Source organism: Dromiciops gliroides, chromosome 3, assembly GCF_019393635.1.
Source record: "Dromiciops gliroides isolate mDroGli1 chromosome 3, mDroGli1.pri, whole genome shotgun sequence".
NCBI lineage: Eukaryota > Metazoa > Chordata > Mammalia > Microbiotheria > Microbiotheriidae > Dromiciops > Dromiciops gliroides.
In genome coordinates, this window is record NC_057863.1 from 377,585,665 (window position 1) to 377,610,641 (window position 24,977).

At 39.2% G+C, this 24,977-nt stretch overlaps 2 protein-coding genes across 2 annotated transcripts in view; one reads left to right on the forward strand and one right to left on the reverse strand.

Annotated features, from left to right (window-relative positions):
* Positions 1-10,232, reverse strand: part of R3HDM1 (R3H domain containing 1) — a 191,909-nt gene extending 181,677 nt beyond the window's left edge. The window contains exon 1 of the mRNA XM_043990824.1: positions 10,073-10,232. The gene's annotated coding sequence lies outside the window, so the exon portion shown is untranslated. The remainder of the gene's footprint in view (positions 1-10,072) is intronic.
* A 931-nt stretch (positions 10,233-11,163) lies between these two features.
* ZRANB3 (zinc finger RANBP2-type containing 3) overlaps positions 11,164-24,977 on the forward strand; it is a 210,225-nt gene continuing 196,411 nt past the window's right edge. Inside the window, exon 1 of the mRNA XM_043997541.1 lies at positions 11,164-11,268. The gene's annotated coding sequence lies outside the window, so the exon portion shown is untranslated. The remainder of the gene's footprint in view (positions 11,269-24,977) is intronic.

The window sequence follows — 24,977 nt, forward strand, 5'->3', positions numbered from 1 at the left end:
ACTACTCTTCATTTTCAGTCACTAATTGTTAAAAAATGTGTCTAAGGGGCAGCTAGGTGGCCCAGTGGATAGCACACTGGCCCTGGGGTCAGGAGGACCTGAGTTCAAATCCTGCCCTGACATCTGACACTAGCTGTGTATCCCTGGGCAAATCACTTTAACCCGACTGCGTTGCTGAAAAAAACCAAAACCAAAAACCCAGAACCAATCAAACAAAAAAAGAAAGTGTTCTGTCATATTTGTCTCTTGTATCTGACCTCGGTCTTAATAACTTCATACTGCAATCTTGTTTACTTTATAAGTAGTCATTACATATATTTTTTGGATACTGCTTTTTCATAGTGCATTACTGTCATATGCCTGGCCATGTTTCTCTAAGTTCCCCATATTCTTCATTCCTTATGGTACAATAATACTGTATCCATGAATAATATGGAATAAATAAGATTTTTTTGGAGGTTGTCAATAACCTCCTTGTGGATAATAGCCCAGTAATGGGATCTTGGAATCAGGTAGTATGAACAATTTAATAACTTATCTTCCAAAATTACAAGTTGTTTTCCAGAGTAGCTAAATAAATTCACAGCTTCAACATCACTGAATTAGTGGGCTTGTCTCCTCAAAGCTTCTTCAACTTTGGATTTTTACCATCTGTTATTGTCTTTGCCAATCTGATGGATGTGATATGACACCTCAGAGTTGTTTTAGTTTTTTTCCCCTCTGATTAGTGACACTGAACAATTTTCACATGGTTGTTGATAGTTTGCATTTCCTTTTCTGAAAATTTCCTGTCCTTTGAATACTTGGGGAAGAGTTCTAATAACACATTATGTCAATTTCTTATTAATTAGGCATATCAAACTTTCCTAGGAGTTTTAATACCAATAATTTTTCCCAATCAAAATCCTTTTTTTCTGACAATCTGCACTGATCTGTATTGTTCAAATGTAATTACATTTTGATAATCAACACTTAAAAATTCTTTCCTCTAGTTATGAATTCTTTATCTATAGTTATCTCTGGTGATCCTTTCCATTATTCTTCCTATGAGAAACTATCTGGTTATGGAAATAAATATAAGCAGGATGAAATAAGGGTCTTTAAATATTTTAGGAAACCATTTAAATTAATTAACAACTGGGACTTGGGAAACAAAAATTATTTCCCAGACATATTTAGGAATCTTGTTCTTGCTGATAGTAGCAGCATGGCAGAGTGGTTAAGAAGCCAGCCTCGAAACTGGGAAGATTCTTGATTCAAGTACGACTTTTGACATACAATGGGGGCAGCTGGGTAGCGCAGTGGATGGAGCACCAGCCTTGGTTTCAGAAGGACCTGAGTTTGAATCTAGCCTCAGACACTTAACAATTATCAGCTGTGTGACCCTAGGAAAGTCACTTAACCCCAATTGCCTCACCCCGCGCGCCCCCCCCCCCCAAATAGGAGAGACATACAATAGCTGTGTGATTCTCAGAAGGTATTAACTCTTAGTGAAATCACAGGTCCATATCCAATCTTATTATTAATTACATTAAGATGTTCTTAAGCACATGTAAAGACTTTAAAAAACATCCATTTTTTGAAGTCTATTTTAGCTTACACAGATTTACAAATAAATATAATTTACCTACATGTTTATTTTCCCTATTTGGCTAATGAATGAACTTGAAATTTTTTTTAAAACCTCCTTACAGCATAATAGTTGATCTTCCTTAGTTTTCTCAGGTTCTCATTTCCATTTTCTATTTCAACAAGTTAGTGGAGATAAACACATTATGGCAAAAAACAAATGGTTATTTTGCCCAATTCTAGGAAAATTGACAAGAGAAATCCAGACCTTGGTCTTAAGATTTCAAAAGCCAACCATAAAAATTTTAATGAGCATGGTATTAGCAACCAGCAACCTCTTACTTGTTGCTATGCCTATTATGAGACAGCAGTAGACTTGAGGTGTACCTGTGACATAAATCTACCTTTTTGGGGCATAATTAATGGCAGTGTTGTGGTGGGATGGAATAATGATCTTATTTTAATAGATTTAATTACCTCTTTGGCCCCATTCCACCTTTCTACTGGTTGGAATTCATTCTGGGGGGTGGAAGTGGAGTGACTGAGGTTTTATTTGTTTCCAACTTAGACGCTGGTTTACAGATTGCAATTAAGCCCTTTTATTGCTATTCAGATTTTGATATAAGGACCCCCCCCCAATCTTTATATCCAAGGAAATTTATCAACAGAAGAACACAAAACACCTCATTACAAACCAATCTCCAGTATAACAAAATCAATGAACCCATGTTTGTCTTTGTCTTCAGAGTGCCTATCTAATAGCAAGCACTCAATAAACAGTATGACAAATGTTATAGGGAGGCTTTTAACTAAGCTGCTTCTTCCATGTGCAGGACTATCTTATCGATTCTCTACACTTCATAAAAAAATTCTGTTTAGTAGGTTGGTATAGTAGCCTCATTTCACAAGAACAGGGAGAGAATATTAAGTTACAGCCAAACAGGTCAATTTAAACTTTTGAGCGATCTCTGATCTCATTAATATGAGTATTTGCTCCACTTGTACAGATTTCATTGTATCCATATCACCTCATTTGATGTAATTCTTGTCTATGCCTCCCAAATATCCTCCACCAAGAACTTATCCAAAGTGTAAGAGGACTTCCTTTCAGCCTTTTCACATTTAATGAACATTAATGCAATCCTTGAACAGCTATCCCTCATTGTCACTACATGACTATCTCACCTATCATTTATTTGCTAGATATGTTCTATTTCACCTTTTGTGTGCAAGTTATTTTTGGTAATATACTGAAGCCCACTTGTACTCATGTCTATCTTCACTGACCTTTGAATTATCTCTCATTCTGATTTTTCAAAGATTGTTGTGCCCTATCATACAAGAAAAATATTGGTATTAAAAAGATCAGTTTGTATATTAGGGGATAGCTTTCCATTACTCAAAGTACTAGAATTTCCCAAATGCAAATCAGTCTGCTCCTATCACAATTTTGGATCCACTTCACTGTTCTGCTGCAGTGTCTATCCAAGAAACGTATGCTTACTCAAAACCAGAACAATAAAAGGTATTCCTTTTCTGTACAGACCACCACAACCCAAGTTTTTTGAATAGCAGTGCATCTCATTTGAGAGTGATCTGGGGTTTATGGCAATCAGCATAATGTCATTTGATATGAGGAATATTCAGAAGACTTCACCACCTATGATGAACCCTCTTTCTTCTGGACTCTGCCTATCTTTCCCATCATCTGTGCTGGACCAGGACCTCTTCATCTCCTTGCTTTTAGTTTTGTTAATTTAGAATGTTTAAAGTAATTGAAAACACATTGATAAAGGCTATTTACAAATAGCAGAAACAGCAGAAATGCAACCTTCTGAAGTTAAAGGTAAATGTAAAGGCCTGGTAAAATACAGTTAGCATTTGGGATTTCATTTAAACTTTTCGGTTTAACAGTACATGAATCTTTTGAGGCTTTTGGTATATGCTGACCCAATAAAATTAATTATCTATTCCTAAAAATAATCCAGGAGGCAGCTAGATGGAGCAGTGGATAAAGCACTGGCCCTGAATTCAGGAGAACCTGAGTTCAAATCCGGTCTCAGATACTTGACATACTAGCTGTGTGACCCTGGGCAAGTCACTTAACCCTCACTTCCCCACCCCCCCCAAAAATCTGCATACTGTAGAGAAGAAAATTAAAGATAAAGGGAGAACTTATACATAATATAACTAAATGTTATCTAAAATATAAGATGTGCAAGAAAATACAAAGTGTGTTTTTGGAATCTTAGAGCAGAGGGAGAAGTTAATGCTAAGGAAAATAAGAATCACCATTTCTTCAAAGGAGTACCACTTCCTTCTGCCTCCTATTTTTTTCTTTATGGATCTCAATCACCAATTATTTTACTTTAGGGGCAACCTTATGAGTGGTCATAATGATTTCAAAGGCCCTTTTACCCCTTTTCTCCAACTATACTTGGTTACTTATCCCTACTATTGCTTTAAGGGGGTCTTTAAGATTATTTTATAATAAATCTTTTATATTTCAATTAGAGACAAAACACACAAAATGTCTCATCAAGGTAACATACTAACTCAATTGCTCTTGTGCAAGGAGTTAGTCCATCAACTAGGAAATAAAAATGAATGATTGTATATTCTTTGCATTCTTTTTTTTTTTTCGGGGCAATGGGGGTTAAGTGAATTGCCCAGGGTCACACAGCTAGTGTCAAGTGTCTGAGGCCAGACTTGAACTCAGGTCCTCCAGAATCCAGGGTCAGTGTTTTATCCACTGTGCCACCTAGCTGCCCTACTTTGCATTCTTTAAGATAGGGTTAGAACTCATGAGGGTACTCATCCTGTTCAGCCATTCTTCTTGAAGGGGAAAAAAGGGAGGAGGGATTGTGACTCGGCATATATGAAGTGGCGAAGCAGTTGAAAAAAGGGGACAGAAAAAGGAAGCCTTGGAGATGACCTCAGTTTTAACTAAAAGTTGGCTCTGTATACCTTTAACAGTGTATATATAAATACAGCAAAGCAGAATTGCAATAGCTCAAAAGAAACATGAGATGCGCAAATTTAGAGACCTCTCTACTCCAAATATTCATATGAACTATTTGTGCTCAATCAGTGGTAGAGCCTTCAGAGCTTTTAATAGGTTGATTAGCCACAGTTGGACACACTGTACCTTGACCCCAAAATAGTGATGTCATTTTCGTCCTCTTCAAGCATTCAGGGTAACAACCAACTGCAACAAATCTTCCCAGAGGTATTGTTCTTTAATGCAGCTACAAACATTCACTATTATAATCATTAAGCTGTATTCTGTGTACTATAACACTGCTTCCAATGAATGAAGGATTTTGAAAAACCAAATTCTAATTTAAGACACATATGTCCAGAAATTTATTGATGCATGGACCCTCCCCTCCACACACACACACACACACACACACACACACACACACACACACACACACACACACATATATTTGGGGGGGAGGGGCAGATTGGATGGTGGGAGATGTGTTAGCCCAGGTAGTAAAATAAAATAAATGCAAATTTATCTAAAAGGGAACTGGGACAGTACACAGTAAAATGGTAGGATACAACTGCTCATTATATACACAGCAACAAGGATAACAGTACAACCATACCCAGCCTACAGATTGAAATACTACATCTCTACTACTGGGTAAATTTTAAGGTGACATCACGTAACTATATATAAGTCTTAGAAGCTGTAATTTCAAATTTCTGGCTTCAAGGAGAGGTAAGGATAAAAAATACAAATGACTGTAGTTTTTTCTTGATTATGGGGATAGTTATGTACAGAAGCAATGTTTAGCCAAAGCTACAGCAACAAATCATTGCAACTTGTCTAATTCAGTCCTTATGAAAAAGGAACAAGCCTAAGCTACAGGATATTACAGGTTCACTTTTTCTGAACAAGTAGTGTTTAAAATAAAGGAGCTCACATAAAAGACAAGAGTTATAAATTTAAAGGCTACAGGAGGCACAGAGATGAAACCAAATGAGAGATAAAAACATAAGTGCCAGAAGCTGGCAGGAAGGAAGAAGATGGAAAATTAGTGGATGGCAAAAATAAGACTAACTTGCAAGGAGAAAGAGCCAGAACATCAAGGGACAAAACGTGGGATGGAGGGAAGACACTTTTGGAATAGGAAAGGAAGAAATGACTTTGAAACAGAATTAAATAACTAACCACTGTGCTCAATTCTCTGAGCCAATGTTCTAATTTAATTACTTTTGTAAAAAAAAAAAAAAAGAAAAAAAAGGAAAAAAGACTTACCAAGTATAGGTAAAATTTACTTCCATAAGAAGTATGGTCTAACAATAACCTACTGATTTAATTACACAGGTATTTGTACATATATAGAAAAAAAGTTAGAATTCACTGGAATTAACAGTTTATTTTATTTTATTTTTTAAACGGGCAATGGGGTTAAGCGACTTGCCCAGGGTCACACAGCTAGTAAGTGTTAAGTGTCTGAGGCTGGATTTGAACTCAGGAACTCCTGAATCCAGGGCCGGTGCTTTATCCACTGCACCACCTAGCCGCTCCTAACAGTTTATTTTTAAAGGTAATTACCAAAGAACTGACATGAATCCTTCTTTATGAAACAACTTATTTGAATTTTTAATGTCTCACCAACTTACAGTTATTCATATGTACAGGTGTCATTCTAAAGATGGGGCATATTGTTTTGTGGTTTGTAATTCCTCGTAATACCCAGAATTATTTGCAATAAAGATATAAGATCTGCCTAGAAGCTTCACTTAAGAGTTGAATAATAGTGATTACGGTTTCTAATGACCCTATAAAAAGGTCAATATTTTAAAAAGCTTTTAATATGTAAGTATTCCTAATATTATTACTTGGAAAAGACTGTTAACTACAGTTATATTATTGAACTCAACATATAGCACAAAGGGCATTAACAAGTGTTAGTAAAGAAAACACTTTTCCCTTTCCCTTCCAAAAATTATCAAAGTTTATTTCAGTACTAAGATGTATTCTGAGTTGTTACCACCAAATTAAAAAACCTGCCTAAGAGAACATTCAATTACATGGGGGGGGGGGGGCCACAACATAAAAGAGACTATCACCTACTACAGCACAGAATCCAAACACTGTCCAAAGGAATGTTTCTTTGAGTATCAAAAAAGGCATGGCTAACATGGTCCAGTTGACAGTTACTCTTTTTTTTTGGGGGGGGGGGGGCGGGGAACAATGAGGGTTAAGTGACTTGCCCAGAGTCACACGGCTAGTAAATGTCAAGTGTCTGAGACCACATTTGAACTCAGGTCCTCCTGAATCCAGGGCCAGTGCTTTATCCAATGAGCCACCTAGCTGCCCCCCAGTTGACAGTTATTCTAATGATACCTTTTTACTAAGGCTTCAATCAAGGTTGGAAATTGATTGTTCAGAATGTCCAGAGGAGAAAACCCCACAACTTTGGTGTAGTTTTTATGTTTTCTTACAAATTTGATAATGATGGCTTTAAAAAATAATTATAAATGGCCTATAAGCAAGACATATTAGAACTATGCCTAAAAGATGCATTACCAAACTTCTGTAAAGTTGGCAGTATTTTGTTTATGCTTCTGAAATAAATTAATTTGAATATATACTTAGATTCACATAAGTTATTGACTTACCTTCCTACTTTGTCTGTAAAATGAAGTACTGGACATGGATATAAAATTATTATATAGTATGATTGTGGAAATCAATAGATACAACCTTAAACCTAAACAAGAATGAGAGAATATCACTGTAGTGAAGTTATCATAGCCCAATATGTCTTATATTATTGTTATTCCATCTATAGATGGTTCTTAGAATAAAAGCCCTTGGAGGGCAGAGATAATATATGATCTTTGTAAGCCTCAGAGGTATTCAGAAAATGCCTTGCACATTAAGCTTTGACAGGTTAAAAGTACACTAAGACTTTTGAAACAATCTATATTTGTGGAATGAGCATCCTACTAAAAGCACTGTATTTGAAGTCAAAGGGAACCAGTTTAAATCTTACTGCCTATATGACCTTGATCAAGTCACTTCTTAAAATTTTAGTTTTGTGTTTTAGTAGAGAGATTATTGGATTTGGAGTTAGTAAAACCGGGATTTGAGTGCCTCAGAAACCTGTGTGACACTGGGCCCCTGGGAGCCTGTTTCCTTAAGTAATGGGGATGATAGTACCTATACAGTACAGGGTTGTTATAAGGATCAAGTGAGATAATGTGTGTAAAATGTCTTACAACTCTTAGAAATTTAAAGAGATGTCAGCTATTATGATTACTTATCTATAAAATGAGGCAGTTTGATTAAATAATCCCTTCCAACGCTGTATTCCTTGATGTTATGAATAGTTATTATTTTATTCTCTACCAAAACTATATATTTCTTATAAGAACCTAAGGTTGAATTTAATTAAATTAAAGTATGACTGGTCTTAATGCTGTTATTCAGTGGTCAAACAGAAGCAAGCATCAGCACCAAAAGGCATTTCCTAAGATCAAATTAGTTATGTCCAATCCTCTAAAATAAATAAAAGATGTCTGATCTATTTCCTATGTAATTTTTCTTTTTAAAAATGACAAAGTTGTGAGTCAAACTGTACTTTCTTTTCAACAGTCACACTATAAGTAAAATGACCAATCACAGTTCTGATAGTATAACCACTACATGGGTGTGACTAAGTAAACCTACTTAGTCTGTAGGCTGATCCTAGCATATGTTTATTACCTTTTTTTCATAATTAAGGCAACTGGTATCTAAAAGCATCAATAGTTTAACCAAAGAACAATCTACTGATGTATACTGATTATCCACCAACTTTTTCTAGACTAAGCTGTTCCTACGGATAGAGTAGTTGGTGGCAACAAAGTAGAGACAAGTAAGATTAGGAAGGGGTCCTGGAATTAAAACAGACCACCAAAGACCACCTCTGTGGTGCTAAGGATAGCTACCAGATGCCAAAAGAAAATGCTACTTCATCCAATCCCCAAGTCTGGGGACTCAAGGAATTAGTCAAAATGCAACAAGCATTTAGAACAGTAGGTGCTTAATAAATGTTTACTATTATCGACAATAAACTAAAAATACAACCATACAAATATTTAGTTGATTCTATTATCACAGCAAGAGAAAGTAAAATTCGATTATGTAAACTACTCTCCCTTACATTTGGATAAAGAGTATAGAATCACTTTTTGTACTGTACTTTCAGTCCATCCAACATAACTTTATGTGAGCTTTTAGAGTTTGACGATATTTTCCAATTTTTTAAAGTTTCATTTTCCTAGAAAGTTTTATTTTTTTAAATGGCTATTGACCCAAAGCTCTAAACTTACATTGAGAAGCACCTTTTCAGTGTTTTATTAGAAACTTTAAAACAAGCCAATCACAGAAAAGGAAAATTGATTTATTTGTAATTCAGGTAGCTTCAGACAGAAAACCACCTTTGGGTCAAAGGACTAGAGAGAACTTTAGGTGGAAAAAAAAAATAAACCAACCCCAAACACCCCAAAGCTAATTTTCTCGACCACTTCCTTCAAACACACCAGCAGCAGAAGGAGAAAAGCCCTCGCTAGGGGTATTTGACACTGACAGCGACGCTCAACTTGCTCTTACATATACCCAACCTGCTCTAGTGCTTCTTAGGGCAGAAAGATGAACAGAAAAGATTTCACTAGTAGTCCCAGTGCCCTCCTTAAAAAGGGAGGGGGGAGAGAGGAGAGAGGAAGAGGGAGAGGGAGGGAGTGGTAGAGTGAGAGGGAGAGACAGAGACAGTGAGACAGAAGAGAGAGAATGTATGGAGTAACGTTCAACATTTTTCCCCTTCAAAGTAGTGTGACAAGTGCTTATCATTTGCCATAAACCTATAAACGCAAAAAAAAAATTATTTTCCCTAAAACAAATAAAAAGCCTCCCACAGTCCCGTGAGGCCGCTGCTGCTGCGGCTGCCCGGGCCCCGAGAGTCGGGGTGCACAGCCACGGGCCCCCCACAGAGACATCGGCGTCTCTCGGGCCTGCTGTTTCTGTTCTCCGAGTCCTCGGGGACGCAGCAGCAGCTACAGCAGCTACAGTAGCTACAGCAGCTGCAGCCGCCGCCGCCGCCATGGCAGGGACACAGGCATTACAGACGGAGCTACCCCCGTGCTTCCTCCACTAGGCCTATGGGGATACGGTCTTCACATGGCCCCGGGCAGGGGGGGAGGGTGAAAGGGGAGGGGGGGGGAGGGCTAAAGACGGCCCAATGTTCGGCGGCCTGCGGGGGAGGGGGCGAGTCTTTCGAACCCCGCCGGTCGGGTCCCCGGGACCTTGGTCCGCACAGCTGGGACCCCCCCCCCGACACACCCCCTCCCCCCCATCGCCTCCTCGACCAAGCACCTTCTCCGTTAGAACGACCGGTTGGCGGCGGGGGGAGGGAGGAGCGGTATACCGGGGAGCTGAAGCGGGGGATGGAGGTGGCGGGGGGTGGCTGGGGGTGGTGGTGGTGGAAATGTCTCTTACCCGAGTTACTGAGGAGGAGGAGGAGGAGGAGGCGGTCGGAGCGCGGCGCAGCAGGGAGACAGCGGGGTTGGGTGGGCGCGACTGGGAGTCACACGGGAGAGAATTAACCCCATCACCAGCCCCGGACACCGGCTCCAGCGGCTACCGCTGCTAAAGAAGACCCGCCCACCACCACCACGCACTAGCCCCCGTCCACCTCCTCCAAGGGGAAGCCGGCCAATTGTTGGTCGGAGAGCTGAGGAAAGACACCAACCCCCACCAATCAATTCTCGGAACCCGCCCCTTTCTATTCCCTCCCCCCCCAACCCTCCTGTGCCCCTCCCGGGCCGCGGTCTAGCTAAGTGCCAACCCTACTTCAGCCCCGGAGAAAAAAAAGAACCAATCAGCTTCAGGGATCTCCGCTTGAGGGACGCGGCCATTGGCCAATCCCTGGGTCGCTCTGGGTGGAAAAGGCTTTTCCTTCTTCATTTGTAACGAGGCCACCTTTTCCCACGAGTGGGACCCTGAGGCTCAGGAATGTGGCGGGGCTAGGGTGAGATATCATTCTCGAGTCTCAAAAAAAGGTTCGTTAGCTCGTGTGATTTTTTACGGTTAGAGATGAGGTCCTTGAGCTCTAAGAGGGGGCTTATTAGGAGCGCCAGTCCTCTGAGCTTTCACCACCTGGCTTTAATAGCAAAGGGCGACGGTTCCCCCACCTTTCCTGCACACCTCTTAGCGGGGAAACGACAACTCCCATCATGACCTGCAACATTCTTACAAGTTATTCTTCCTTTACCTTCCGCTGAGCATCATGGGAATTGCAGTTTCCAGGAGGGGCTTGCGACCTTGGCCAATGGGAAAGGAGAAAGCATGGGTGCGGGAAGACAGTAACCCTCCCCCACCCCGCTCTTTCTCAGGTGTGGTTAGGTTGTATCGCGGACTTTTCCTTTCCATCCTTTCTCCTAGATGCGTGAGGCTGATAGAAGGAAAGTTGTCTCAGGAGATATTCTCGGAAAGAAGACTGGGGGTTGTACTCTTCCCCCCTTTCCTTTCGCCGCTCCTCTTTAACGTCACTTCCGCTAAGGGGTGGGCTCACGTTCCCAAACCCGTGGCGGGAGACTGAGCTTCTGTGTCTCCCCCCCCCCCCCCGCCCCCGCCAGGTGTGGGCCTGAGTTCAGCGTGGTGGGCAGATCTCCTCCTCCTCTGCTGCCGCCCAGGTTTGGAAGGGGATTTTGGAGGCTTAGTAGGGAATATGGGGGAAGAGTGTCTCACTGTTCTCCGGGAGAAGGAAGAAAGCGGGGCGGGGGCAGGATTGCTATGGCTTGTTGCGCAGTAGAGTGTATTGGACCTGGAGTCGGGAGGACCTAAGTTCAAATCCAGCCCCAGACCCTTACTACCTATGTGATTCTGGGCAAGTCACTTAACCTGGCCGCCTCAGTTCCCTCAACTGTAAAATGGGGATAATAATATCACCGATTTCAGAGGTTGCTGTCAAGATAAAATAAGATATTTGTAAAGCGTTTTGCAAGCCTTAAAGCAATATAAATACTTGCTATTTCCCCTTTAGACTTGTCACACATAATATATGTTTTTCTACCCTACTGGCCTGTCAATCAAACATTTATTAAATATTACTGTCAGCTAGGTAGTTTTCGGGTACTGTACAGAAAAAAACCAAAAGTACCCTGGCAAAAACATATTCCTTGCCAATGAGGGACTTACATTTGATCCTCACAGGAATCCTGGAAGTTAGGCACTGTTATTGTTTCCCATTTTATGATTGAAAAAAACTGAGGCAGTTTAAATGACTTGGCTAAGGTCACAGATCTTAGCATCTTCCTGATTCTAAGCCTGGCCCTCCATCCAACTGTCTCCACATTTAAAACATGTGTGTGTGTATACATACATACATATATATACACACACTTATGTACACATACACAAATATATATATATATAACAGTGTTGTAGAAAGTACATAGTGTTCTACAGGTATTATTTTGCCTGAGGTCAATGTATGTAGCCAGCTGTCTTTGAGTGTGAATTGTCAGATAAGTCCAAAACAAAGTAATTTTGTATACAGCATAACAACAGTGGAAAGAGGTCTGTGCCTGTGGAGTGCCAGAGTTCATGGACATGCTATCTCTGCCACTTACTACCTGTCCAGCCTTGGGCAAGCCAGTTGTCTTGTGTGGAAAATGAAGGTGTTGGACTTGATGAACACTAAGATTTCTCTCAGCTCCCCTAAAATTTTTACGTGGGTGAAGTAGGTTAATGTGAACCTGAGACATATTTGAAGGAGAAAAGCTACAAAAATACAAGATGTAGTTTGAGGATAGGATGAAAGTCTTTGTCATGGTAAGGAAGGGCCTGGTGGTGGTTTGACTCAGCTGTTTGACCCTTAGGACTTCTTCAGTTTTAAGCTAACTGCTGTCTCCTTGAGACAGCCTAGAAGATGGGGTGTACCTAAACTGTTGTTTTTTAATATCAGACATCTTTTCTGCCCTTCATCTTATGATGCATCTGGGGAGAGAAAACTAACACTGGAATCTTCTCCCTTTTTCACATTCCATTAATTTTTGAGACTTTCATCGTGTTTTTTGTGTTTACTACTTTCACTTTGTGGTATCTTACCCCAAACGTTTCTGCTACATACCTTCTGCTTTTGTACCTTGATCCAGGCTAGCATTTATTTTCATTTCCTTCATGTTTCATAATTGCCATAGATTGTAGACTTCTGAATTGAAAGTAAGAACTCTTATTTCTGTAGTATTGTAACTTCCATATGCAATGTTGCACTCAGATACCTCAGTGGTATTTATATAGTAACTCACGATGGACTTTAAGCTCATACCTAACTGATGTGATGTAAACCTATTTAAATATTTTCCTGTTAGTTCATCAAGGCAGAGGATGTTGAGTATTCAATCTCCTAGGACATTGATTGTTGAGTAAACTAAAATTAAAGACTTTTAGAACTGGAATGAACCCAAGATATCAAATATTTTCAGTTTATAGATGCAGTCTCTAAGCTTCTTGTCTTAAGGATCAATCAATAGGGAAGGGAGAAAAATATGTCTATTTTTATGCCAATCCAGAGTTCTTGAAATAGTGACCAAGGCATGAGATTGTCAGGCAGTTTCTACATCCTGAATTAGTGTCAGTATAGCTGCATCAATTTGAGAATACTTTGGGTAACAGCCTCACACCATCCTTCTGATAGAATACTATATAAGATGTATTATTCTTTACTTACTGCTGTTGTAATTGAGACAATAACTTTCCCACAAGTCGTAGTTAAAAGAGATAAGCCTTGACATGGTACTTATTCTCAGTATTCTTCCCACACTCATTATTTACATCTTTAATTTTTAAAAATATGGAATGCTATACAAATGTAATATGTTCTAGAATGTTCATCTGGAAAATGAGAGTGAAATAGTATGATTATTTATTTATTTATTTATTTTAGTGAAGCAGTTGGGGTTAAGTGACTTGCCCAGGGTCACACAGCTAGTAAGTGTTAAAGTGTCTGAGGTCGCATTTGAACTCAGGTACTCCTGACTCCAGGACTGGTGCTCTATCCACTGCGCCACCTAGCTGCCCCCCAGTATGATTTTTATAGTCCTTTTGGTTCTCATTTCAGCCTAGTAAGCATTTATTATTATTGTGTTAGGCACAATGTTAGAAAAAGGAGACAGTCTCTTCCTTCGAGGATCTTGCCTTTCTTTTGTATATATACTTATAATTCATGTAGAAAATATTAAAAACAGATATAAAATAAAGCGGGGAGGTGTAGGTATTGCCAACTAAGAGAATTAGGAAAGGCTTCAAGTAGAAAAGGCTATTTGAGCTGAAATTTGAAGGAAACTAGGGATTCCAAGAAGTAGAGATAAGGAGGAAGTGTGTTTCAAGCATGCTGGGCATGGAAATGGAAGATGGAAGGTTCTGTGAGGAACAGCAAGAAAGTCAGTGTAGCTAGACCATAGAGGGCATGAAGGGATTTAATATATAAGAAGTCTGGAAAGGTAGATTGTAGCCAATTTATGAAGGACTTTAAAAGCCAAACCAAAGGCTTTGTATTTAGTTCTAGAAGTAAGGAGTCATGAGTTTTTTGAGGAGAAGAATGATGTGGTCAAACCCGTACTTTAAGAAAATCACTGTGTAGAGGGTGCACTGGAGAAGGGAGAGATTTGAGGCTGGGAAACAAGTTTGATGATATTTCAGTCATCTGGGCAGGAAGTGATGAGGGCCTGAAATATAGGGAGAAAGCCATTTTAGACATATGCAAGGGATACTAAGAGACAGGATGGTCAAGATTTTGCAGTTAATTCAATAGAGGTGGTGGTGGTGAGAGCTATTTGAGACAAATAACTCCAAAGTTGTTAATGTGTGATAGAATGATGGTGTCCTCGTTAGAAAAAAAAGTTTATCAAGAATAGGGCTCGCCATTTTTAATTTGGTGTCCTTTTTGGATAAGGTTCCAAGGAAAGTAGATTGGGAGGATGCCTACCTCCCTCCCTTCTTCCCTCTGTCTGTCCCTCCCTCTCTTTCTCTATAGATATATATCTATAGCTATATTCAGAGAAAGAGAGCATGAGAAAGAAATATAGTACACTTTGTGAACTCTGACCAGATGACCAAAGAGCCACAGCAGCTCTGCAACTGATGTTAACTCTAAAAAAACCCAGAGAACTCACACAGGTTATCAAAACCAGTTAACTCAAAAGAATAAAACAAAATAAAACCAAAGAGATAGCAGTGTTGATAAGCTAAAAGCTTTCTTTATTCTGTTGGAGGAGGGAACCTAGACATATATGTGCCAGCTCCTCCCCCCCCCCCCCAGTAGGAGACCCACTTTAATGTAAACAAATCTCAATACTTATACCAATGGCTGTGCCGTGAACTGTAGCTCTGCTAGTGAGGGGTAACAGTAACAATGAGACAGGTTTGATTTGTAGCAGGATTTCATGACTGGAACATAGGTGCATACTATAGGTGCTTGTCCAAGCTCAGAGACCACCTGATGCTGGTGTGAAACAATTCTGGGTTTTTGCTGGGGCTGAGATCAAGGGATTGTTTTTATGCCAACCTCAGGGCACTGCTTGCTTGCTGGGCCTTAAGTTCTGCAAAATAGGGTGTCTCCTAATAGTAAATAGAGAGGAGTAAAAAGAGAGAGGATGGTCTAGACTTGGGGATCCCAACAACCTATATTTCAGAAAATCATTTGACAGTATCTCTCATGTTATCTTTGTGGAAAAATATACGCTAGGTAATATTATCTAGCACATATGTGGATTTGAAACTGATTGTGTGACTGGACACCAAAAATAGACTTTAGTGAGTCTTTGTAAGCTTAGAGGGAGGTCCCTAGTGGTATGCCCCAGGGATGTCTTCTTGGCCTTGCACAGTTTGATATATTTATCAATGACTTGGATGAAAGCAAAGATAGGATAATTATTTATTTTAAATTTTGGGCAAGCCTTTATTAGTAAATTAGAAACTGAATTATATTTCATTTCTCAGTCTTTTTTTCATTTATTTAGAATTTTATTTTTCCCCAATTACATATAAAAACAATTTAAATATCCGTTTTTAAAACTTTGTGCTCCAAATTCTCTCCTTTCCTCCCTCTCCTCACCCTTCTTAAGAAGGCAAACTATTCAATATAAGGTATCCATGTGTAGTCATGTAAAACATTTCTATGTTATATTAGGTTGTGAAAGAAGACAGGCAAAAAACTCAGGAAAAATAAACTGAAAAAAATATGCTTCAATCTCTATTCAGACACCATCAGTTCTTTCTCTGGAGATGGGTCACATTTTTCATTATATTGTATTGCTGAGAATAGTAAAGTAATTCACAGATGATCATCTTACAATATTACTGTTACTTTGTATAGAATAAATTTCACTTTGCATCAGCTCAAGTAAATCTTTCCAGGTTTTTCTGAGAGTATCCTGCTCATCATTTCTTATAGCACAGTAGTGTTCCATCATAATCACATCCTTCAATTTGTTCAGCCATTCCCCAATTGATGGGCATCTCCTCAATTTTGAATTCTTTGCAACAGAAAAGAGCTGCCATAATTTTTTTTTTTTAACATGTAGGCCCTTTAACTCTTTGGGTTTTATCTCTTTTAGGATACCAACCTTGTAGTGGTATTGCTAGGTCAAAGAGTATGCATGGTTTTATAGTCATTTTTATGGCCATAGTTCCAAATTGCTCTACACAATGTTTGAATCAGTTTATAACTCCACAAACAGTGCATCAATGTCTCATTTTCCCTATATCTCCTATAACATTTGTCATTTCCTTTTGCTGTCCTATTATCCAGTCCTGTAGGTATGAGGTAGTACTCCAGAATTGTTTTACTTACATCTTTCTAATCAATAGTGAGTTAGAGCATTTTTTTAATATGGCTATAGATAGTGTAAAAAATTATTAATAAGTATATCTAATCTGAAAAAATTATATGGTTGGATTTATGAAAAATTATGACTATATGAAAAATTAGAAGTTTAGAAAAATTATAATTGGGCCATAAGTCCCTTCATGGTCACCATTCAAATGTAGAAATATTTTGACTTGCTTGGCTAATTTGGGGGGACTAATCTGTGGATGACTAATCTGGGGACTTTTGACTAACTGGCTGACTGCTATTAATTTAATGTGGGCCATTTATAAAGTTCCACCACACTGCTCCACTCCCAAAATTGATAAGCAAAATATTAAGAAGCCTCTTAACTAAATAATCAAAGCAGAGTTTATTTATGAGATACTATTTAAAATTAAGAATATAGGGAAATAAAATGTACAACCTGACTGCGTTCTAGGTCTCTTTCCACCTGCCTGGAACTTTTTTTAATACAATTAGGGCCTTAACTGCCTCTTGCCTTAGGGTATGTTCCACTTTCCCTGCTCAGCTACTTTCTAACTCCGAGCCCCTTTCACTTTGTAAAGCCCCCTGCTTCTAACTTTCCTCTCCTTAGTGCCACCGCTGAACCTCTGTGTTTCCCTCTCACCGACCTCTTCTTCCATTCTCTTAGTGCTCCAGTGTCCTTCTCTGTCTTGTCAGCCCCCTTAATGTCTCTAGTCTCCGGAGTCCTCCTTAATCTTGTCCTTCGGCTTCCCCCTCTCACTTCTAGTCCTTTAGCCTTCCCCTGTCTCTTAGTTCTCCAGCCTTTCTGCTCTCTTAATCTCGTCCTCGCCCCTAAGTCTGACTCCCAGATCTATATATATTTTCCTTTTCTCCACTCAAATCTCGGGGCTTTTTGCACCCCCATACACACCAAGCTAATCCGCCAGCCAGGGCTGCGGCTGGGGGGACGGGGACACTCCAGTGTCTCGTGTATACCATACCCAGGGCTCCAGGGGTCTGTGCCCCCTGCTGCGCACCTGGGACCTTGGCAAGGGCTACGGCAGAGCCTGGCCTAAACAAACCCAGGATCTCTCGGATAGATTTGTTCCGGGCGGAGGGAGCTGGGGATCCCTCCCCCCAGTTGTCTGACCTGGCGACTTGTACAGCCCACAGGGCTTTTTGGCTCAGCTGAAGTGGAGGGGGAGGGGCACCAGCACCTCCCACACAGAAGAGACCCTGAGGGCCTAAGGCTTTCTAATCTCAGCCTAAAGGTAGGGTCCCCAAATCAAAATAAATTTCCACCATAGCTTTGATTATTTCATCTGAAAACAGGTCATATCTTTTGATCCTTTATCAGTTGGGAAATGGCTCTTTAATAAATTTGACTCGGTTTTCTATATTTTTGAGAAATAAGGTCTTTATCAGACAAACGTGCTTCAAAAATTTTTCACAGTTGCTATTGCTGTTTCCCTCCTTCCTCACCATGACATTTACTCTATTCTCTGTCTCCTTTCACCCTGTCCCTCAAAAGTGTTTTGCTTCTGGCTGCCCCCTACCCCAATTTGTTCTCCCTTCTGTCATACCCCCTCCCCGCTTCCTACTTTACTACAGGGTAAGATAGATTTCTATACCCAATTGAGTGTGGGTGTTATTCCCTCTTTGAGCCAATTCTGATGAGAGTAAGGTTCACTCACTTCCTGGCCCCTCCTCCATCTTCCCCTCTACTGTATAAGCTTTTTCTTGATTCTTTTATGTGAGATATTTCCACCTCTCCCTTTCTCCCAGTGCATTCCTTTCTCACCCCATAATTTTATTTTCTTAAAGATATTATCCCTTCATATTCAACTCACACCTGTGCCCTCTGTCTAAATATACTTCATTCAGCTGTCCTAATAATTAGAAAGTTTTATGAGCTCCAAGTATCATCTTTCCATGTAGGAATGTAAACAGTTTAACCTTTTAATATCCCTTATATCTTTTTCCTGTTTACCTTTTTATCCTTCTCTTGAGTCTTGTATTTAAAAGTTAAATTTTCTTTTCTTTTCTTTTTTTTGGTGAGGCAATTGGGGTTAAGTGACTTGCCTAAGGTCACACAGCTAGTGTTAAGTGTCTGAGGCCGGATTTGAACTCAGGTCCTCCTGACTCAAGGGCCGGTGTTCTATCCACTGCACCACCTAGCTGCCCCCTTGAAAGTTAAATTTTCTATTCAAGGGGGCAGCTAGGTGGCGCAGTGGATAAAGCACCCTGGATTCAGGAGGACCTGAGTTCAAATCCGGCCTCAGACACTTAACACTTACTAGCTGTGTGACCCTGGGCAAGTCACTTAACCCTCATTGCCCCACCAAAAAAAAAAAGAAAGAAAGAAAGAAAAAAAGAAATTTTCTATTTAGCTCAGGTCTTTTCATCAGGAATGCCTGAAAGTCCTCTCTTTCATTTCCATTTTCCCCCCAAAGGATTATACTCACTTTTGCTGGGTAGGTGATTTTTGGTTGTAATCGCAATTCCTTTGCCCTCTGGAATATCATATTCTAAGCTCTCTGATCCTTTAATGTAGAAGCTGCTAAATCTTATGTTATCCTGACTGTGGCTCCACAGTACTTGAATTGTTTCTTTCTGGATTCTTGCAATATTTTCTCCTTGACCTGTGAGCTCTGGAATTTGGCTATAATATTCCTGGGGATTTTCATTTTGGGTTTTCTTTAAGGAGGTGATTGGTGGAGTCTTTTAATTTCTATTTTACCTTCTGGTTATAGAATATCAGAGCAATTTTCCCTGACAATTTCTTGGAAGATGATGTTTAGGCTTTTTTTTTTATCATGGCTTTCAAGTAGTCCAATACTTTTCCGATTACCTCTTTTGGATCTATGGTCCAGGTCAGTTGTTTTTCCAGTGAGATATTTCACATTACCTTCTATTTTTTTTTTATTCTTTTGGTTTCGATTTATTGTTTCTTGATTTCTCATAAAGTCATTAGCTTCTGTTTCCTTAATCCTAATTTTTAAGGAGCTATTTTCTTCAGAGAGCTTTTGTATCTCCTTTTCCATTTGGCCAATTAGGCTTTTTAAGGCATTCTTTTCTTCATTAGTTTTTTTGTACCTCTTTTACCATTGGGCCTAGTCTGTTTTTTAAGGTTTTATTTTCTTGAGTATTTTTTTGTGTTTCTTATACCAAGCTGTTGACTTTTTTTTCATGATTTCCTTGAATCACTCTCATCTCTTTCCATTTTTTCTTTTACCTTTCTTTTTTAAGTGAGGCAATTGGGGTTAAGTGACTTGCCTAGGGTCACACAGCTAGTAAGTATTAAGTGTCTGATGCCAGATTTGAACTCAGGTACTCCTGACTCCAGGGCTGGTGCTCTATCCACTGCGCCACCTAGCTGCCCCTCTTCTACCTTTCTTAATTTTCGAAGTCTTTTTGTGGCCTGAGACCAATTCATGTTTTTCTTGGAAGTTCTGGATGTAGGAACTTTGACTTTGTTATCTTCTTCTTTGGGTATATTTTGATCTTCCTTGTCACCATAGAAACTTTTTAGGGTCAGAATTTTTTTTCTGTTTGCTCATTTTCCCAGCCTGTTTTTTTTTTTTTTTTACTTTTAATTCTTTGTTAAAGTGGGGCACTGCCTCCAGGATGGAGGATGCAATGTCCCAATCTTCAGGGGTTTGTGCAGGAATTTGTAAGTTTTTGGTTCTTCTCAGGTGGTATGATTTAAGGAGAGGTATGTTTACTACTCTTCTGGCCTGTGCAACCACAATTTACAAGCAACCACAGACCTGCTTTTCTGCCCTGGAGCTATGAACAGAGCCCAGCTTCACTGTGGCTGCAAGCTCTAGTGTCCTTGTGCTCCTCCCTGGCCTGGAATGGCCATCTAAGACTGTGACCTGGATCTGAGTATGGGCAAAACAACAGAGTCCTGCGTCAGTGCTGGCAAAGAGCCCCCTGTAATCTCCTTCTGGCCAGTTGTTTGACTCCATTACCATCTGTGGGCTAAGAGTTCCAGAAGCAGTTGCTGGTGGTGCTGATTCAGTGGCTCCCAAGGCATTGCTCCTGGTTTGCTAGGGCTAGGTTTGCTCCTGTGCTGTACTGCTCTCTACTTTCACCCCGGTACAATAGACCTTTCCTGCTGATCTTCTAAGTTGTCTTTGACTGGAAAACTATTTCACCCTGTCCTTTTGTGGATCCTCCTGCTCCAGGAATTGGCTTATGGCATTATTTGAAGGTATTTGGAGGGGTTTTGGGGAGAGCTCAGGCAAGTCACTGCCTTTCCTATGTCATCTTGGCTCCATCCCCCCTACATAGGATATTTATTACTTTTACAGATGATGCAAATTTGGGAGGATTAACTATCAGGTCAGGTAGCAGTTATACAAAAAAGGTCATGAAAAGTTAGAATAAGACAAAATAATTAATAAGATGGAATTTAATGGGGCTAAATATAAAGTCCTACATTTAGGTTTGAAAAAGAATTTACAGGGGCAACTAGGTGGTACAGTGGATAGAGCACCGGCCCTGGAGTCAGGAGGACCTGAGTTCAAATCCAGCTTCAGACACTTAACACTTACTAGCTGTGTGACCCTAGGCAAGTCACTTAACCCCAATTGCCTCACCAAAAAAAAAAAAGAAAGAAAAAGAAAAAGACTTTACAATTACAAATGAGGAGGTATAGGTAGTCATCAGTGAGCATGAAAAAAGATATGTGGTTTTTACTGAATCACAAGTCAGTTGTACAAGACAGTGGCAGGAAAAACCAATGAGATCTCAGACTGTGAGATGGTGTCTCCATCATACATTCCTACCATACTCTGCAAAAGTTAGGCTACAACTGTGTTATCTCCGAGTGCTACATTTTAGGTAAAGTAGCATAACAAGTTCATGTACATCTATGATAAAGGTCCTTGAACTTTCAAAATACCTTTGGCAACCTGATGAGGTTTATGACCACTTCTCAGAATGTTTTTGTGACTTCATTAATAATTGAAGGAAATGCTAAGTTTTGTTCAGAAGTTATTGAAATTAAAGATGTAGTTTTCCCCCCTCCCCCATTTAAGTTCATTGAAAACCTGAAATATAATCCTGATCTAGAATAAGTAGGCTGGGTAGAGAACTGGATACCATACCATACCATACCAAAATCATTTAAAGGACATTTTAATGTTTAGCCTGGAGAAGAGAAGAATTTGGGGAGTTGTAGCTGCAGGTGTTTGAAGGGTTGTCATGTGGAAGAGTTATTTACCTTTGCCTCCAGAGGCAAAATTAATCTCTAAGTAAGGAAAAACTTTTAAATTATTGGTTTCCCAAAGTGGAATGGAGTGCCTCAGGAAGAACCAAATTTCATTCTTACTTATAGTAGTCTTCAAGCTAAAGATGGAGTATCTTTTGCTAGGCATGTTGTAGAGATTCTTGTTGATCTCCAGGATTCTGATAGTGGCTTGAAGCTGGATATTAGATTCTATCCAGTAGGCAGTAGTATAAGGGAAGGACTCATTAGGGGATGGATCACAAAATAATCTAGGTATGAATTAATAAGAGCTTGTTTTGGGGTGGGACCACTTGGAATTTGAAAAGGAAAGGATTTCAGAAGTAATAGAATACCATAAGAAGTCAAATGGGGAGTTAATGTGTTTGAGTTAATAGGGGTATAATTTAATGGCCCTGAGGCAGCTAGGTGGTACAGTGGATAAAGCACCTGCCCTGGATTCAGGAGGACCTGAGTTCAAATCCAGCCTCAGACACTTGACACCAGCTGTGTGACCCTGGGGAAGTCACTTAACCCTCATTGCCCTGCCAAAAAAGAAAGAAAAAATAATAATTTAATGGCCCTGTAGTCTTGGTCAAGTTACTTTCTCATTCTAGGCCTCAGTTTCCTTACCTGTAAAATAGACGTATACTTCAGTTGCTTGCCTCATAGAATTGATTTGAAGAAAATGATTTGTGAACTAAATTACTATAGAAACATGAGCAATTTTTATTCTATCTAGAAACTACACAACTTTATGAGACATTTTGATGAAGGTAATGGTTCAGGATCATCTATTCTATAGATATAAATTTCTTTTTATTGTTGTTCCGTCATGTCTGACTCTACATGACACCATTTGGAGTTTTCTCGGCAAAGATACTGGAGTGGTTTGCCATTTCCTTCTCTAGTTCATTTTGCAGATGAGGAAACTAAGACAAACAAGGTACATGACTTGCCAACAATTAGTAAGTGTCTGAGGCCAGATTTGAACTCTGTTCTTCCTGATTCCAGGGCTGGTACTCTATCTACTCTGCCATCTAATTGCCCCTAAATTTCTTTAGTACAGTTTTGTAAAATGGAATTAATCAAAAAAGCCATAACATTAGACTTAGAGATCTTGTACTAAGGAACAGTTGTGACAACTTCTTTTTTGATGCATGGATTACCTTTCTTTGCATTTAGTACATGTAAGTGACTTTGTATTTATGTGTGTGTGTGTGTGTGTATCTATATCTATAGTGTGAGTATGTAAGATGTATGTATATGTATATTTGTGTATGTGTATATTTATATATGTATATATATGTATAGTTCTCTTTCTTTAATGAGATTTTAAATACCTCGAGGGCAAGGACCATGTCTCACTTCTTTAACCAGTACTTCACCTTGAACATAGCAGGAGCTCAATAAATGTTAATTGATTTATTGATATTTGATTTCCTTCAGGCAATAATCCAAATTGGATAACTTATTCCCTTATATGATTTTTAAATCATACTGAATTTATTGTTGTAAGAAAATTTTCAATACTGTTATTCTTGAAGAAGAAACAAAAACCACTTGATTAGCCAACTTTCTTCTAGAAAAAAAATTAAGGAATATATATATATATGTGTCAATAACTAAGGCATTTGAAATAAAGCAGAAAATATCTTGTCTTTTAGTGATCTTTCCTGAATATTGGTGTTTATATGTAGATAAATTGATATTTGTATGTAGTATGGAGAATCACTCTCATTCCACACCTTGTAAATATTAAGAGCTATTACAAATCACTTATTAGTGGTGCCAACTCTCTGAGGAATGATATGGTCTTTAAGGCTATCTATTGTGATAAAATTACTCTGAAGTAGTTGGAGCTACTAGAGCCTGACAGAAAAGGAGCCATATCAGTTGCCACAATTCTGGAATGCTTTCAGTGTCAAGTTGCAGTTGGGACTGTCAGGTTTCCCACCTGCAACAATCTCAGCAATGAAAACAGTGAGTGTTAAGTATCAAATAGTTTGGCTGGAATCAAAGATCAAATTACTCTAGGCTAATGGGAAGTTACTTTTTAGTTATTGTGAATTTTTCGATGTGTAATCCAGATTTTAACCTCTGTACTTCATGTAGGTTTTCCTCATCTGGCTTCAATGGAGACAAAAATAAATCAACTGTTAATAGGCTGTTTGATTTTCTGTGCCAGGCCTGCATCTTGATTCTCTGCATAGCTTTTTGTGGTGACTCAGCTCCTTCAGGAATTTTCTTATATGCCTGTATAAATCCTGACAATTGTCTGAATTGGTGCTTCTGGGGCCATGCTACTTTAATGTTCTTCAAGCTGAAAGTGAATATTTAGTAACTCAACCTTAAAGTATATATTAGACATGACAAGCTCAACATTTTGATGACTGATTGTCATATCTTTAGCCCCTGCAGTTTGAGCCATTATCTTGGTATTCTGTTTGTTTGGTGTTTTTTTTCAGAGTGGGGGGAGTAGTCGAAAAATAAATAGTGGTAGATCAAAACTATGAAGAGTGATTATGGACCACTGTGCTTGAGAGCTCTGGCCATTCTTTAATTATTCCTTGTCATGCTATATTAGAATATTGAGCTGCACATTGAAAGACCTGGATTCCAATCCTGCTTTTGTCAGCATTTTAACAGTCAGGCTTACACAGGTCATTCAAGCTGTTTCAGTATCTTCATCTGTAAATCACCTTGTTGGGCTTCCTTCTCTAAAGTTCTAAGACTTCACTAGTTCTGTGGAGTGCCATAGGTTGCTCATAAGCTTTAATGGTATTGCTGATTAATCATTTGCAAGATGGGAGATTGCATGCCAGCAGAATGAAAATTTAGAAGATTTTCTTTTATTCTAATAATTATTCTTACTAGGGGGAAAGTGCTTAAATGATTGTTGACTTTAAATGTCTTCCTTTGAACAAACATCTTTTCTTTTGCTCAAAATTTGAAGAATTAAAAAAAAAACAAACCAGGGGCAGCTAGGTGGCACAGTGGATAGAGCACCGGCCCTGGAGTCAGGAGTACCTGAGTTCAAATGTGGACTCAGACACTTGACACTTACTAACTGTGTGACCCTGGGCAAGTCACTTAACCCTGATTGCCTCACCAAAAAAAAAAAAGGAAAAAAAAAAACCCAGAGATAACATGTAATTTGTGACTTAATAAGTAAAAAAAAGCAACAACTCAAACCAGAACATTTTAATGATTAAGGTGGGTATAGAAAAAATAAATATTCCTGAAGTAGGAACAACTATGTTTGTACTTAGCAAATTTTTAATAATTGTCCTATTTTACCTGGGTGGGACATTGTCAGTAGAGCTTGATTT